The sequence below is a fragment of the Artemia franciscana genome, chromosome 11 (genome assembly GCF_032884065.1).
Source record: "Artemia franciscana chromosome 11, ASM3288406v1, whole genome shotgun sequence".
Taxonomy (NCBI): Eukaryota; Metazoa; Arthropoda; class Branchiopoda; order Anostraca; family Artemiidae; genus Artemia; species Artemia franciscana.
The window spans coordinates 45084159-45099637 of NC_088873.1; the positions used below are offsets into that span (position 1 = coordinate 45084159).

Below are 15479 nucleotides of genomic sequence, written 5' to 3' on the forward strand. Positions count from 1 at the left end.
TTAGTGTATCCTTGCCTGGATAGTAGTATAGGGCTCGTTTTTCAGTTTTCATTGTGATTTTCAATTAAATTGGGAAAATTGGCTCCGTATTTGCCCCATTCCAGGATTTAGTCGAAATTACGCCACTGCAGTTCACTTGTAGAAGATGCAGTAAACCAAAATATTATTTAAAAAGTATTCCCTAATGCGAAAGCACACTAATTTCAGGTTTTGTGGATGAAAACCTCTGCGCGTCAGATTCTGTAGCCTACTCAAATTCTGGACGCGTCAGAACATGAACTCAATATTTGGCAGTATCTATCTGTGATCATGTTGATTCAAACATTTTGTATGAAAGTAAGTCAATGTGGAATGATTTGATTTTTTTAAATGTGATTTTCTGTATTATTTGTTTTCTTCTTCAGTGTATTGAAATAGGAAGAAACGCAGTTTTGATTCATGGTGTAAATACTGAAAAAATTTGTGGCTATCCAGCATTTTTAGGTTATCTTTTCTTATTTAAATTTACTTTTGTGACAATTTATTCCCCTCTAAATGACATGGAAGAAATTATACTAGGCTATTAAAAAATTATTTAGAATTCTAAATGAAGATATTTGGCTAACCTTAAAAAGGGGCTGTTAAGATTGAGAGGGAAACTTGTTAATAGAACAATTAATAGGCTACTTCATAATATGCGGAAAAGATTTAGTCTAGTTAATAGGTTTGAAGGCGCTTCAACTATACTCTACCCCACAGTGGTGGATAACCGAATGTGAAAAGGGAACACATGAGCAATATATTGGGGGGGGGGGCATTGTGACAAAGGTGCCAATAATTGAAAAAACTGACAAATTTTTTCTGAAAAGAGTAAAAAAGTAAAAAACAGGATAAGGGGGCGCCAGAATTTTTTTTTGTCGGGACCGGGGATTCCTCCTAGATCTACCAATGCGACCCTAACAACAACTGTTCCTTTGGGGGGCGAGAAGCGGGCAACTGTCGTAGGTACTTCGGGCGCCGTGGCTTCGGGGACACCACAGCTGGGGAATTGTCCATTTTGATCCAATTTTTCACCTTGATTCTGTTTCTTTTACTTATATTTGAGTCGGGAGGGAGCTCTAAATATTTTGATTAATTCTAGTTTTGCTAGTTTTTGCTATCTTGGAAAGGAGTTAGGTTAAGAAGGTGAAATTTTAAGGGATGGGTTTACAGACTAAAGGTTGGCCTGAGAAGGTTTTTGTAGTACCTAACTCCACTCCTTGCCCTCAAGAGGACAGTGACCTTTGACGACCTTTAAGAATTTTCGTGTTATTAAAATGAAACCTTGCAAAATAGATCTTTGGCTTAAATGGTGTAAAAACCGTTTTCAGCTTCACACCTTTGCCCAATCCCAATTTAAGAGGTTTGAAAGATCTGCAAAGACGTTTCCTAGATTTTTGAAAAAATTCATTGATATGGCTTAAAATTCTACCCAAATAACAGGAATTGGATTTTCAGAAATAAAACCAGAGATGAAAGTGATAACTGAAAATTAAGGTAAAATGTTGTTTTGTCAAAATTTCAATAGATATAGACCCGTCAAGTAGGTAACTTTCTAAGACTTAAAAATTAGAACGGTTTAACATAGAAGCTTAGTAACACCTTGCCAGAACATGTTTTTCGCCATGGATTCATTACTGAAAGTTTCACTTTCCGAACCCAACCCCCCCCCCCCAAGATAGCAAAAAGTAGCTAAACTAGAATCTTACCAATATTTTTCCCCAAACACAACCAACCAATGGAAAAGCTTAACCCCCAACTACCCCCTCCTTGTCCTCATATGCAAATATATAGCGTAAATTATAGCCTGCATATGCCATGCATTTTGCCATGATTTACTCCTTTTTCAACCCGTTTACCCATAAATCTATGGTGCATTGTAATCTGGCTTGTTCTATTCCGCTTAGTATTATCTGGCCTTATAATCCGGCACGTGCAAATGTTCACAGAGTACATTTTCAGCATTTCTTTTTTTTTTATGAGAAAACCCTTATTGAATGTTGGTTAAATATTGAACAGTCCACATTTCTGACATACGAATAAAGTAAACATACCACTCGATGCATTTCTTATGTTTTTTTGTTTTTTTTCTTTAATTTTGGATCATTTTTAACTAATACCAGGAAATCTGGCTCCACGTCCATGGAAAAAATTCTCCCCACAGATATATCCTCTAGACCAGTGCTTCTTAAACTTTTGCAATTCCCGACCCCATTTATGATTGCGAGTTTCTTAAGGACCCCAACAAATATAAAAGAAAAATAAATTAATATTTTTTAATGTTATATTTATTAGGTAACAATATACATAAGCATATGAAAATATATAAATATAGAATTCGTTTTGAAAAATATAAAAATCTAAAATTGAAATTTGCACAAAATTTTTAGAAATGTTTTTATTATAGTTTCATAAGCAAAAGTGGATTCCGACCGTCTTAATTCTCTCGAATATTTCCAAGTAGTTGCGTGAAAAATATTAAATTAAAGTTTACGTTAAAAATTTAATGATATGGATGTGCCTGTTTTTTATTGCATAACAAATCAAACCTTGGTGTAATGTTTGAAACTGCTGGACTTAAGACCTCTTCAACATTTTTATCGTTGAAGGATATTGGGATTTAATGTGTGTTGAAGCTGACAAAGTAACTTCACACAAATATGTGGTGTTGAATGGCAGAAGTACATTTAACACCATATCGGCGATTGGGGGAAATCATTTCTAGTTCCGATCCAGAATTCAGTCAAGGGCTTTTTTCAGAATTGTAGTTTTAAGTTTGAGTCACACTAAAGTTCAGCAAATTCCTCTTGAGCTTTAAGTGGCAGATGATCAATCTCACTTAAGCCAATCCAAACAGCTTTTGCATCCAAACTATTTTTTTGTAAATCAATATTTAATATAAAATATGTCCAGAACTCTATTTCTAGCGCTTTTAATTGATTTACAATAGTTTTTGGCAATAAAAGTTTTACAATGAATTTTCGACACTGGAAAACATTTCGAACGAATTTTTTTCGACCCTACTTTTCCAAATGCTGATCTTTTTAATAAAACTTTTTAATAAGAAATCTTTTCAGAATTGTAGTTTTAAGTTTGAGTAACACGAAAGTTCAGCAAATTCCTCTTGAGCTTTAAGTGGCAGATGATCAATCTCACTTAAGCCAATCCAAACAGCTTTTGAATCCAAACTATTTTTTGTAAATCAATATTAAATATAAAGTATGTCCCGAACTGTATTTCTAGCGCTTTTAAGTGATCTACAATAGTTTTTGCAATAAAAGTTTTACGATGAATTTTCTCAATTACAAAATTTTCGACACTGGAAAACATTTCGAACGAATTTTTTTCGACCCTTCTTTTCCAAATGCTGATCTTTTTAATAAAAGCTTAAATTTTATCGTTTCAAGTAAATACATCGCAATTTTTTTCTTGAAGAGATAAGTTAAGGTCGTTTAACTTCGCAAAAATATCTGAAAAATAACACAGCTTGGATAGCCACAAGTCATTTTGAAAAAAAGCAGCAAATTTACATTTTCGTTCAGTTAAAAATATTTCGATCTGGTCCTTTAACAACAATAATCTTTTTAAACTTTGACCTCTTGACAACCATCTTACTGCAGCATGTAATAACAAAGTTGTGTAGTTGGAATCCGTATCCTTGCAGAGATTTGAAAATAAACGACTGTTAAGGGCTTGGCTCTTAACAAAACTTATGACCCTAAGAGCATACTGATGCAAATCGTTCAATTCTGGTGTTATCAATCAATTAAGAAGCGCCCAGAAGATTTTACATGTCGGGACTGTAAGCTCCCGTCGGTCGCGAAAGGGTTAATTTGACTAATTCGGATTAACATGCACTTCGTTCACAATCATACAATGGCTAAATGAAAAACACGAAATGTTTATGTAGTTTCTTCGAAATAACACTTAAAAATTTAGTTGATAATATTTATCAGGATTATTTCGGTTTTAAGAGATTGACAAAAATAAATCTACATTTTTTATAAATTTCTATAAGATCTTCTGATTCATAGTAAATTTATACAAGATATTATAATGATCGGAATAGATATGCTGGTATAAATAGTCTTTCCGAACCAGAAGATTTTATGATATATTTATCTACGATGATTTTTATTTTCCTTTATAACAATAATTTTACAAGTTAAAAAACATTTTTTGCTAAATTGTATTTTTATCACTCGCGACCCCACAATTTTACTACACGACCCCAAATGGGGTCGCGACCCATGGTTTAAGAATCCCTGCTCCAGACAATCTAATCCTGGTGAACATTTACCCCGGATGACTACCCGTAACACCTCATCGCGTAGTATATAATTTTGGCTATATATTTGCACACCGGGGGAGGGGGGATGAATTATATCGGATGTGCATGAAAAATGTGTCAGCTACAGTTATTCTAAATATTATGAGGCAACAATTGTTTCATTAAGATTAACCTAACTTCACTTCTTGGGTGTTATGACTATAAGACACAAGTAGACCAAACAAATAAAAGCAACCAACACAAATAAACCCGCATCCGTGATCTTTCTTCTGGCAAAAAATTCCACACTTTTGCATATAGGAGCTTGAAACATCGACTTTAAGGTTCTTTGATGCGCTGAATCTGATGGTGGGATTTTCATTAGACTTCTAGGTAGCGTTCCCTTTTTTTCGAGAATCAAGCAAATTTCTTAGGGTTGTAGCCTTTGATGAGTAAAACTAAACTCATCGAAACTGATATATTCGAAAGCAGCATAATAAGCCAATTCTTTTGATAAATCTATTGGAATCAAAATTTTGTTTATTACAGTTTCGGTTACAATTTAGCCGGGTTGCTACTTACTTACAGTTTGCTACCACGAAATGTTTGATACCTTTTCCTCTTTAGATATGGTTTAGATACCTCTATTAGTGTCATCCTTGTTAAAGCCGGTTTACCTGTAAAATGAATCGACGGTGACAAAATCGAGAATCAATCAATGCATGGGAAATATATAGGTGAATATGAGCTACATATTTGGGCAAGCTTAGAAAGGTAAGGTAAGGTCAAGTTGTATAGGGAATACTCATATACTGTTATTACCGTAAAAATGGAAAATCAGAAGTGGGAATGCTATATCAGTTGAATTAGGCCAGTGCATTCTTTGGATTGCTTTGTTTGTTTTCAGCTTCGTAGAAACTATTTCCGGTCCTTTTGATTTTTAAAAATTTATCTTGGAAAGGGAAAGTGTCTTCAAAAAGTATTTAAAATTTTTCTGAAGATGAATTACCAACTTAACTCAGGTTCTCACTGAAATCGTTAGAGTATTGTTATGTAGTGCTTTCAAATCATCTTTACTTGCAGTAAATTTTTCTATGAACAGTTATCGAGCTATGGATAGATAGGATAAATTAAAAACTATGGAAACCAGAATAATCAAGAATTCACAATTTTTTTTTCAGTATACAATGCTACTATCGAAATAAAAGACACTGAAAATCTCTACAAAACAAATAAAAGCCACTCATTAGTGGTTTTGGCTCTCTTTAGCCCGGGGCAAAATCTTGATTAGCACGTCTCCCACAAGATTTCTAGGCCAAATTTTAACAAAATCTGCATATAGCCTATTAACGGAATTGCTATTAATTTATTAATTAATTAATAATTTCTTTTTTGACTATTATTAATTTATCACTAAAATTATTTAATTCTCATAAATTATTTGATTTAATTACTTTCATTAAATTTATTTAAGGTAGCCGCCCTGAATAAGTGGGTGGCGCGCTGGTTTGAGAATTGTTTGCCCGAAGGAAACGGGTTCGATCCCAGTCTTAGCCAGTTATTTGATTTGAGACGGCGGTCAGTGAATTGACTCTTAATGCTCAACCAGAGACAATCCATCTCTAAATGGGTACCCGGAGAAATCTGAGGAATGTAAGCAGGAAGGGTGTCCAAGAGCACAGGATGGCTGGTCCCCTAGCCCTATTGCAATTCCTGGCTAAAAGGCCACGAAACGGAGATCAGCACCGCCGGTTTGACCTTATGGGTCTAGTGCCGTCATACTTGCTTACGTGTTTTAGCGACCACACTCAAGTTCTCAGTCTGCATTTGGAGATAATTAGTTTATAAATAGTGAGATAAACGGTGTGCGTGTAACCGAACAATCGTGTAGCTAAATCCCAAGCAACTGAACCCCCATAACTGAGCCACCCTTTAAACTGAACCCTCTTGCAACTGAACCCTCGTGCAACTGAGCCCTCTTGTAACTGAACCCCGTCTAACTGAACCCCCGTGCAAAGGAACTATCGTGCAACTGAACCACCGTGCAACTGAACCCCATGCAAGTGGAACCCCGTTTAACTGCACCCCTATGCAGCTGAACCCCCTTGAAACTGAACCATCGTGTAACTGAACCCTCATGCAACTGAACCACCGTACTCAGTTTTTCAGTATTCTACAAATATGATACAATGTAATTGGGCAAAATACAAGTTAGAATCTTTACATGTTCAACCTTGTTGGAATTGTTGTTTTTAAAAAAAAAGCCTGTCAAGTTGATTTACAAAAAATCTCTTCTTTTTTGGTCACAAAACCAAAGAAATTCAGACGTCACAAACCGTTAAACCCAGATTTAATAAGAACCCCCCACCCCCAAAAAATCCCCCCCTCCATGGAAAATAAACACCACCTCACCTCCTGCGGCTGGTTGGTTTCCAGTCACTTTTGACTTAGAAGAAAGGACTATAACTCAATTTTTAGTCAAACAAGCATCCTCCGAAGTTTCTAAGACCATGAGGCCGAGGTGAGGATGAGAAAGGGGCAATACTCATCCTATACAGAATGAATTCTGCTCATTTTGGGGTGGAATAATACTCTTACTCTCATAACAACAGCGTAGACTAAAAATATCCCTCAAATCAAGAAATATTAAATATCAATGTCACATTTCTTATATTTTTTATATAGTTGTTGTCCTCCCACCAAAAAATAACCCCCCAAGCCAAATTCTCGGATGCGGCTCTGCGGATTTTATGTCAGTTTTTACCTTTGCCTTCCCCTTGTATCTCCCTTAGAACTAATTTATAAAAGGCTCATTCACGGTTGGGATGTTTTGGTATTAAAATACACCCTTTGAGGCATATCCCTCGCTAACTAACTTCAAAACAATAATAGAACCCCATTGTAGAGTTTTAAAGTCCTTATATGCAAATGTTTGGAATTTTAAAATAACAGGGAAACATAGTAACCTTAAAAATATTTTGGCTAATTTGGGAGGGAGAAAGATGTTAATATGTGCCTCAAAGGGTGCATTTTAGTGCCAATGCATCGAAATTCTCAGTGAGCTTTCAGATAAATACATATTTAGTCTTAGGAATGAAATAAGAGGGGTGTAGAGGTAGAAATTGATGTGGAATCTTGAGGGCAGTATTCACGGCTTTTGTTTGGGGGAATATTTTATCCAGGGGAGGGGTTACAACTTAAAAAACGTATCAAAAATGTGAAACTCATATATATTTCTGGATTTCTGAGAATATCTCTGGTTTACGCTGTTATAATGAAAGTAGGTAGAAATGTTAAACCTCAAAATGAGCAGAATTTATTCTGTATCATAGGAAAACTGCCCAATCCCCACCTCTGCCTCATGGTCGTAATAGCTTCGGAGAGTGCTCGTTTGACCGGAAATTGAGTGTTCTAGTCTTTTTTTTTATAGCAAAGACAATTGGAAACCAACCAACCACCGGGGGGGTGGTATTTTCTTGGAATATGTTTTTCACGGGGGGGGATTTTCAGCAGGAAAGTATTTACCAGGAGAGGGGGAGTGTTTTCCACGGAGGATATTTTCCGGGAGTTGGGTAAAGGCCTAGACCCCTACAGAGTGAAAGGGTAAAGGGTACCCCATTAAAATACATAAAAAAGGAGAAATAAATCTGGCTTTCATGTTTATAACGTTAGATTTTCTTTGTTTTTGTGACAACAAAATAGCTTTTCTTATGGATTATCTTGACCGGTATCTATATCATGACTTTAAAAAACAAACAATTCCAATAAGGTTAAGAATGTAAAGATTGTAACTTGTGTTTTACCCAATGATATTGCCTCGCACTTGCAGAATACTGAAAAAGCTGAGTGCGGTTGTTCAGTTGCACGACGGTTCAGTTGCACGGCGGTATATTTATACAGGGTTCAGTTGCATAGTGGTAGAGTTATGCAGGATTAAGTTGCACGATGGTTCAGTTAAACGGGGTTAAGTTGCACGAGGGTTCAGTTAAATGGGGTTCGGTTGCACGAGGGTTCAATTAAATAGTGTTCAGTTACCCGAGGATTCAGATGGACGGTGGTTCAGTTGCATGGTAGTTCAGTTACACGAGGGTTCAGATGGACGGTGGTTCAGTTGCAAGGTGGTTCAGTTATACGGGGGTTCAGTTCCAAGGGGGTTCAGTTGCAAAAGGGCTCAGTTGCAAGGGGGTCCAGTTGGAAGGGGTTTCAGTTGCAAGGGTAGTTCAGTTGCAAGGGGAGTTTAGTTGTAAAGGGAGTTCAGTTGCAGGGGGAGTTCAGTTGCAAGATGTGTTTAGTTGCAAGGGGAGTTTAGTTGCAAAATGTGTTTAGTTGCAAGGGGAGTTTAGTTGCAAGGGGAGTATAGTTGCAAGGGAAGTTTTGTTGCATGTGGAGTTTAATTGAAATGGGTATTTAGTTGCAATGGGAGTTTAGTTGCAATGGGAGTTTAGTTGCAGGGGGAGTTTAGTTGCAAGGGGAGTTTAGCTGCAAGGGGAGATTGGTCGCAAGGGTTTAGTTGCAAGAGGAGTTTAGTTGCAAGGGGAGTGCATTTGCAAGATGTGTTTAATTGTAAGGAGAGTTTAGTTGCAAGGGGAGTATAGTTGCAAGGGAAGTTTAGTTGCGATGGGAGTTTAATTGCAAAGGGTGTTTAGTTGCAGGGGGAGTTTATTTGCAAGGGGAATTCAGTTACAAGATGTATTTAGTTGCAGTATAGTTGCAAGGGAAGTTTAGTTGTATGTGGAGTTTAATTGCAAAGAGCGTTTAGTTGCAATGGGAGCTTAGTTGCAATGGGAGTTTAGTTGCAATGGGAGTTTAGTTGCAGGGGGAGTTTGGTTGCAAGGGGAGTTTAGTTGAAAGGGGAGTTTAGTTGCAAGGGGAGTTCATTTGCAAGGCGAGCTCAGTTGCAAGATGTGTTTAGTTGTAAGGGGAGTTTAATTGCAAGGGGAGTATAGTTGCAAGGGAAGTTTAGTTGCAAGGGGAGTTTAATTGCAAGGGGCGTTTAGTTGCAATGGGAGTATAGTTGCAAGGGAAGTTTAGTTGTATGTGGAGTTTAATTGCAAGGAGCGTTTAGTTGCAATGGGAGCTTATTTGCAATGGAAGTTTAGTTGCAAGGGGAGTTTAGTTGCAAGGAGAGTTTAGTTGCAGGGGGAGCTTAGTTGCAAGGGGAGCTTAGTTGCAGGGAGTTCAGTTGCAAGATTTGTTTAGTTGCAGGGGGAGTTTAGTTGCAAGGGGAGTATAGTTGCAAGGGAAGTTTAGTTGTATGTGGAGTTTAATTGCAAAGAGCGTTTAGTTGCAATGGGAGCTTATTTGCAATGGAAGTTTAGTTGCAAGGGGAGTTTAGTTGCAAGGAGAGTTTAGTTGCAGGGGGAGCTTAGTTGCAAGGGGAGCTTAGTTGCAAGGGGAGTATAGTTGCTATGGAAGTTTAGTTGCATGTGGAGTTTAATTGCAAGGGCATTTAGTTTTTTTTTCTTTTGCATATTCTGATGACTTCAAGGATGTATGACCATCCATAGTCAAAACAACCTTTTCATAACCCATTTAGGCCCTTTATTGGCTTTCATCAATAAAACAATAGGTAAAAATTGAACACCCGAGCGTGGAGTTTCTGGGGGATTCCTGGGGAGGCGACGGCTAACGAAATCAGCAGTCCCATAACTGAAAAGACGCCGAAGACTTTGTTCATTTCCTCTTCTTTCGCTTCTTCTTTTCTTCCTGAGCTTCAGATAATCGCTCTGCCGCAGCCTTAAAATCCTTAAATTCTTCTAGTCTCATTTGTTTACTTTTATTGGTTTCTTTACTTCTACTCGCTCATAAAGCACCGAGAGTCCTGACTCGCTCGATGACTCATCGCTTGTTTGAGTTTTATATTCCATTGCTTCATGTTTGTCCATTTTTTTTCGGTTCCCACCATTTCGTCCCTGACGGTGCTGAGCTCCCTGTCAATGCATCGTTGACTTCTTATGGCGTTTTTTTCTCCATTGTGTCGGCCACATCTCTTCGGCGTTTCCTGGCCTTCCCGGACAGGAGGAAACTCAATTCATGACCTTCAATGAAATGACCGGGTCTGACGCCATAGTCAAAGCATGGGTCCTAGCCAGCAGGGATACATTTTGTTGCAATGAGAAACGGCCTTTTGATATGTTCAACCACCAACAGCTTCAATTTTCGTTTGGGCTATCCTCATTCGCCTTTTGGTTAATGAGGCGACCGAAATAGGTCTACTTGGGATGGCACTCACCGGCCTGCAAAATGTAATGGCTTCCATCATCTTCTCACTCTATTGACTGGATGAGTCGGTTTGCATCCACGGTTGCCATCCGTTTCCCATGGTACTCAATGACTACTTGATTTTCCCAGAATGGCAAACTGGCAAAAACACCCAATCCAACTTCTTTCTCGGGCTCTTGGTTACCGTCAGACCTACCCAGGATTGATGAAGGACGCATAGATGAAGGACAAACTAGAGGTAGACATTCTAACGAAAGACAGCCCTGCAAGTTAATTCATTTCTGGAGGAAGTACGAGTGGCTAAGAACCTCAACAAAATGGCAGCTTGTTCCCTGAATCAAATTTACAATAAGTTGAACATCAATTTTTGACTATGCTAAGTGGTCACCCGGAAAGGAAATTAAAACTATGAAAATTATATAGAATGAGTAAAACTTACTCGATGGACAAAGAAAGTCATATATCATATCCCGCTGTTCCTTTGTTTTGTTTGTCGCCTTTCGGTGTATTGTCTTGATGAGGTGGCGGGCGGTTGTTTGGGTGGAGACACTAACTCCCAGCCTCTCGCCATTCCGGAAAATCTTTCCCAGAAACCTCTGCATAATTTTAGATACGTTCGCCAACTATCCTCCCTTTGTTGATAACAAGAATTTTGGCGGGACCAGCGCACCAGGCTTGAGCAGAGCCGGCCGAGCGATTGAAAAGTAATCCTGGAAAATGTTTTCTTCGGCGAGGCTGAGTGCAACACCAGCGGACTATAAGCTGGCAGTCTTGTGCTTCTCCACAAGGATCACAAACAGTTCTTCTTTCTTTACTAAGCGCCGGTTCAAGAACTCCTGGACGGTCATTTTTTCAGGGACGCCAGGCCGATGACCGAACATGAAGGAAACCAGGATGCAAAGGTAGGCCGTCACGTGTGGTAAATCCTAGTCAAGAAGCTGATTCCTCGACAGACTCCTGAGCACAAGTGCCATGAACTCCTCGACGCCTCCCTTCAGCTTCTGATAATCATCGTTATTGAAGGAGTGGGGGTCGAAATCCCGTTGGTTTTCCTTACGCCTCTTTTCTGCTGTCGCAAGTGACGACTGCATTTTGTCCAAATGACTTAAGGCCTTCAGGACGGAGTTAACGCATGTCAGGTCCGGGTTTTTCGGTCCATCTTTACCGCGGGTGCTAATATAATCGATGAACTTTCGGATGCCCTGGGTGTATTTGTTCCTTGAGCTCCCTTGCATCTTGCATTCTGCTAACTTTTCGAAGAATTGCTCCACTCTTTGGTTAAAATTGAAATTTTTCCAGTTGTATTCAACTCTGATCATTCATCATTTAGTTTAAGAGCCAATGCCTCATTGTTATTTAGGTCCTCTGGTTATTTTTTCTTCTTAAAGGTGACTTTATTATTGTTAGGCAGTAGTTCCTCTTCCATAACAAGAATATTGGAATCAGTGTAATGGGGGTATCAGTGTAGGGGTTGACACGAAGGTAAGAGATTAGCAAAGGTGTTTCTATTGGGTAAAATTGGATAAATCTCTTGAAGTGCTTCATTTATTTGTGTAGATATCAATCATTGGTTCAGCTACTGGGGCTAGCGGCCCTGTAGAGGTACAGAGGTGTATTGAGGTTGCCCGTACTTCTAATAGATACTCCTTTTCATTGGACCTCCAATATTTATACAGACATGTCAGCTTTGTAGCACCGGTCCAAATCAGTCGGTCATTGGAGACAAAGTCCCATATTGTAGCTTGCTCAATACCTTTCCCTAAATATTCTTTTATTATTTTGATTTTTGTTTGTTCAAGTGGTTGGCCTATAATTATAGAATTATTTATTTTACCCTGGTTGATACTTGTTGGGTTTTTTAGGCTTATTCCTGCAAATTCTGGTAAAATTACACTCTCTGTATGCCTAGCTTTATCTTGATTAGGCCCAAGGTCAGTTAACATACTAAAATCTATGTTTGGGGGATTTCATGGGAAAATTCCACTTATCCTAAACACATTTGCACCTATCTCTGAGGTCCTTGTCTTCCTAAAGATATATGGAAGATGTTGACAAAAATACATCTTTTAGACCCCTTTTGGCGGACCACTATTGCTGATCTCAATTCATTTGCTTTGTGTATCCACGAGTCCTTTTGTTCAGAGGTTTACGTGCCTCTTCCAATTGTTTTGAAGGGGCTTAGATATACCTGGGTCTGAGGGCTGAAAAATGTGGGTAGCATTTGGTAGTGTGCACAATAGCCTAATAGGTTTTTTTCTTTTGCAAATTCTAATGACTTCAAGGATGTATGACTCTTGGTGCCATCCGTAGTCAACACAACCTTTTCATAACCCATTTTAGGCCCTTTATTGGCTTTCATCAATAAAACAGTAATTAAAAATTTAACACCAGAGCTTGAACTTTTTAGGGGGCTTCCTGGCTGCCTTCACATTTGGTTGCCTTATACAAAATTGATTTGAATACACATCAAATATCTTTCCAAACGTATAGGGAGATTAAGATTATTCAGGGTGCTAATTATATTCATTTTCCGCATATTTAGACGTATTTGTTTTCTGTACAATTCTGCTAATGTTGATTGGTTTGAGCTAACACGAACTGTACTAATGATCAGTTGTCTAGAGTAAAATAAGGAATTCATACAATTGATTTTTTCTCGTAGACAGTTATATTGACACCTTGTATTATTTTCAAACCAAAGTTCTCGTCGTTTTGGTACAGGCTAATTATTATTTTCTTCAGTTCTTCAAAATCTTGTTAAAACAAATAATATATTGCTTGACCTGATTCGGATTCCACTCAATTTGGGATCATATAGTTCTAATATAAAATACGGGGTAAATTTAGTTCTTCTTACAAATTTTAATTCTTTTCTACTAATTTTGATAGAAATTTCAAGGATTAAATTATGGCAAAACATTCGTCGTTATATATATATGCCTTAGGTCTTCAATAATTAGGATTGCGATTAAGGAGTTAGCTTCCTTGGGGGCTCTGTTTACCAATACTTCCAAAGTTAATAATGCGTATTTACTTTATATTGGAAACTTTCTCTGACTGTTTTTTGTCAGAAGGAACAGAATGGGAGTCGGACCATTATCTCTATTATTGAATCATCCTTAACTATAAGGGGGATTTGTAGAATGGATTCAAGAGTTCCATAATCTAAGTTGGTTACGGCTTCTATTAAAGCTCATTCACAAATTTTATCATTTAATTGATGATCTATTCTATATATATTTGGTAAACTTTGGGTTCTTCTTAAGATGTCTAATTCTTGGGGGTGTTCACCTGTTCTTTGTTTTTGTTTTTTGTTTTTTTTTGGGGGGAGGGGGTAAATTACTTGGGTTTGGATTACTCAAGGTTTTTCTTATTGACATTTAGTGTTAGTGGCTCAAATTAATCAAGCAGTTTGTAATTTAAATTTCTTTCCCTTGTGTAAGCTCTCCGGGATTTCTTCGGGTGTGTCTAGAAAGGATAGATGGTATTGTTCTTATTTTGCAATTCTGATCGCTTACTTTGGTTTTTAGTAATTAGTTCTTTAGTTGTGCATGCATCCTTTTTGGTTTGGCGTGACTTTTTAAGCTTGAAAAAGATTATATATCTTTTTAATGTATAGTTAGGGGAAGTTGGGTCATACAAGAATTGGTTAAAATAGCCAATATCAAGTAAGGGGTGATGTACTCCTTCATATTTTATGCAATGGGGGTTTCCTTCAATTTTGTATCAGATTTTTGGAGCATTACACTTGTCTATCAAAAGAAGGCCAGTTTTTGAGGGTCCTTTGCAAAACCAGGAAAGAATATTGTATTGACATTCTAGTCTTCTTATTATCAGTTGTAAACAACCCAAATTTTCCCTTTTCTGCTACTATATTTAATTCCTGTCTCTCCCCTAGCTGGACGATGTTTGGGGGTATTTGCCAACTTTAATCCGTATTTATATGTATTTGGTTTAAACTTTCATAGATCATAGTTATGGTCCCAGTTTTTTGCAAACAGTTCTTTACCTTGTTCGTCTATGACCAATATGGTCGCGGTATAAATGAAATTTTCCTTTGTGCTGGTTATGGAGATGGATTCTGTATCGAGAATTTATTTAGCCATTCTCTGGGATAATTTTATTATTGAGTGATCCTATTAAGACTGTTGGAACTAGTTTTTGTTATTTGTTTGTTGGGAAATTTAACCTAATACTACCATTCTGATTGTTACCCAAAATAATTTTAAGAATATTTTAACTATGTAATAGAAATACAAAGAAAAGGGATGGGGAAGAAATTTGTTATTCTTGTGTTTATAATTTTGGGAAATACCAATTAAATTGCTATTGTGATAGCTGATAAGTGGAAATTGTTTGTGGGGGCAAAGACTTAAGTGTATTGACTGATAAACTGAAGTAAAATTTCAGCATAGGATCGTATTGTCTTCTCAATCTTTAAAGTTTCCATTTACTTTTTCCTTTCGTTATTGAATATAGATGGTCCCTGAGGTCAGTTTGAAAATTGACTGTTTCATCCTCATCTGGAAATTTGAATAGATCAGTTTTAAAATAAACAAGATATCTTTTGATACTTGAAGACAATCACTTGTTGATATCAATCACTGGTACAGCTAGTTGGACTAGAAGCCCCGTAGAAGTACAGAGATGTATTGAGGTTGCCCGTACTTCTAACAGATACTCCTTTGCAACAGACCTCCATCGCTTTTACAGACCTGTCATTTCTGTAGCACTGGTCCAAATCGGTCCGTCATTGGAGACCCGTATTGTAGCTAGTCCCTTATTGTAGCTAACTCAATACTTTTCTCTAGATGTTCTTTTATTATTTTGATTTTGCTTTGTTCAAGTGGGTGGCCTATAATTCTAGAATCATTTCTTGGACTCCGGCTGCTATTTGTTGTGTTTTTAGGCCTATTCCTGCACAACTTGGTAAAATTATACTCTCTGTAGGCCTAGTTCCATCCTTAAA

General features: G+C 37.5%; 1 long non-coding RNA gene across 1 annotated transcript in view; it reads left to right on the forward strand.

Moving 5' to 3' along the window:
- Positions 1–219: 219 nt before the first annotated feature.
- LOC136033278 (uncharacterized) overlaps positions 220–15479 on the forward strand; it is a 45562-nt gene continuing 30302 nt past the window's right edge. The window contains exon 1 of the long non-coding RNA XR_010618900.1: positions 220–336. This is a non-coding gene — a long non-coding RNA (uncharacterized LOC136033278). The remainder of the gene's footprint in view (positions 337–15479) is intronic.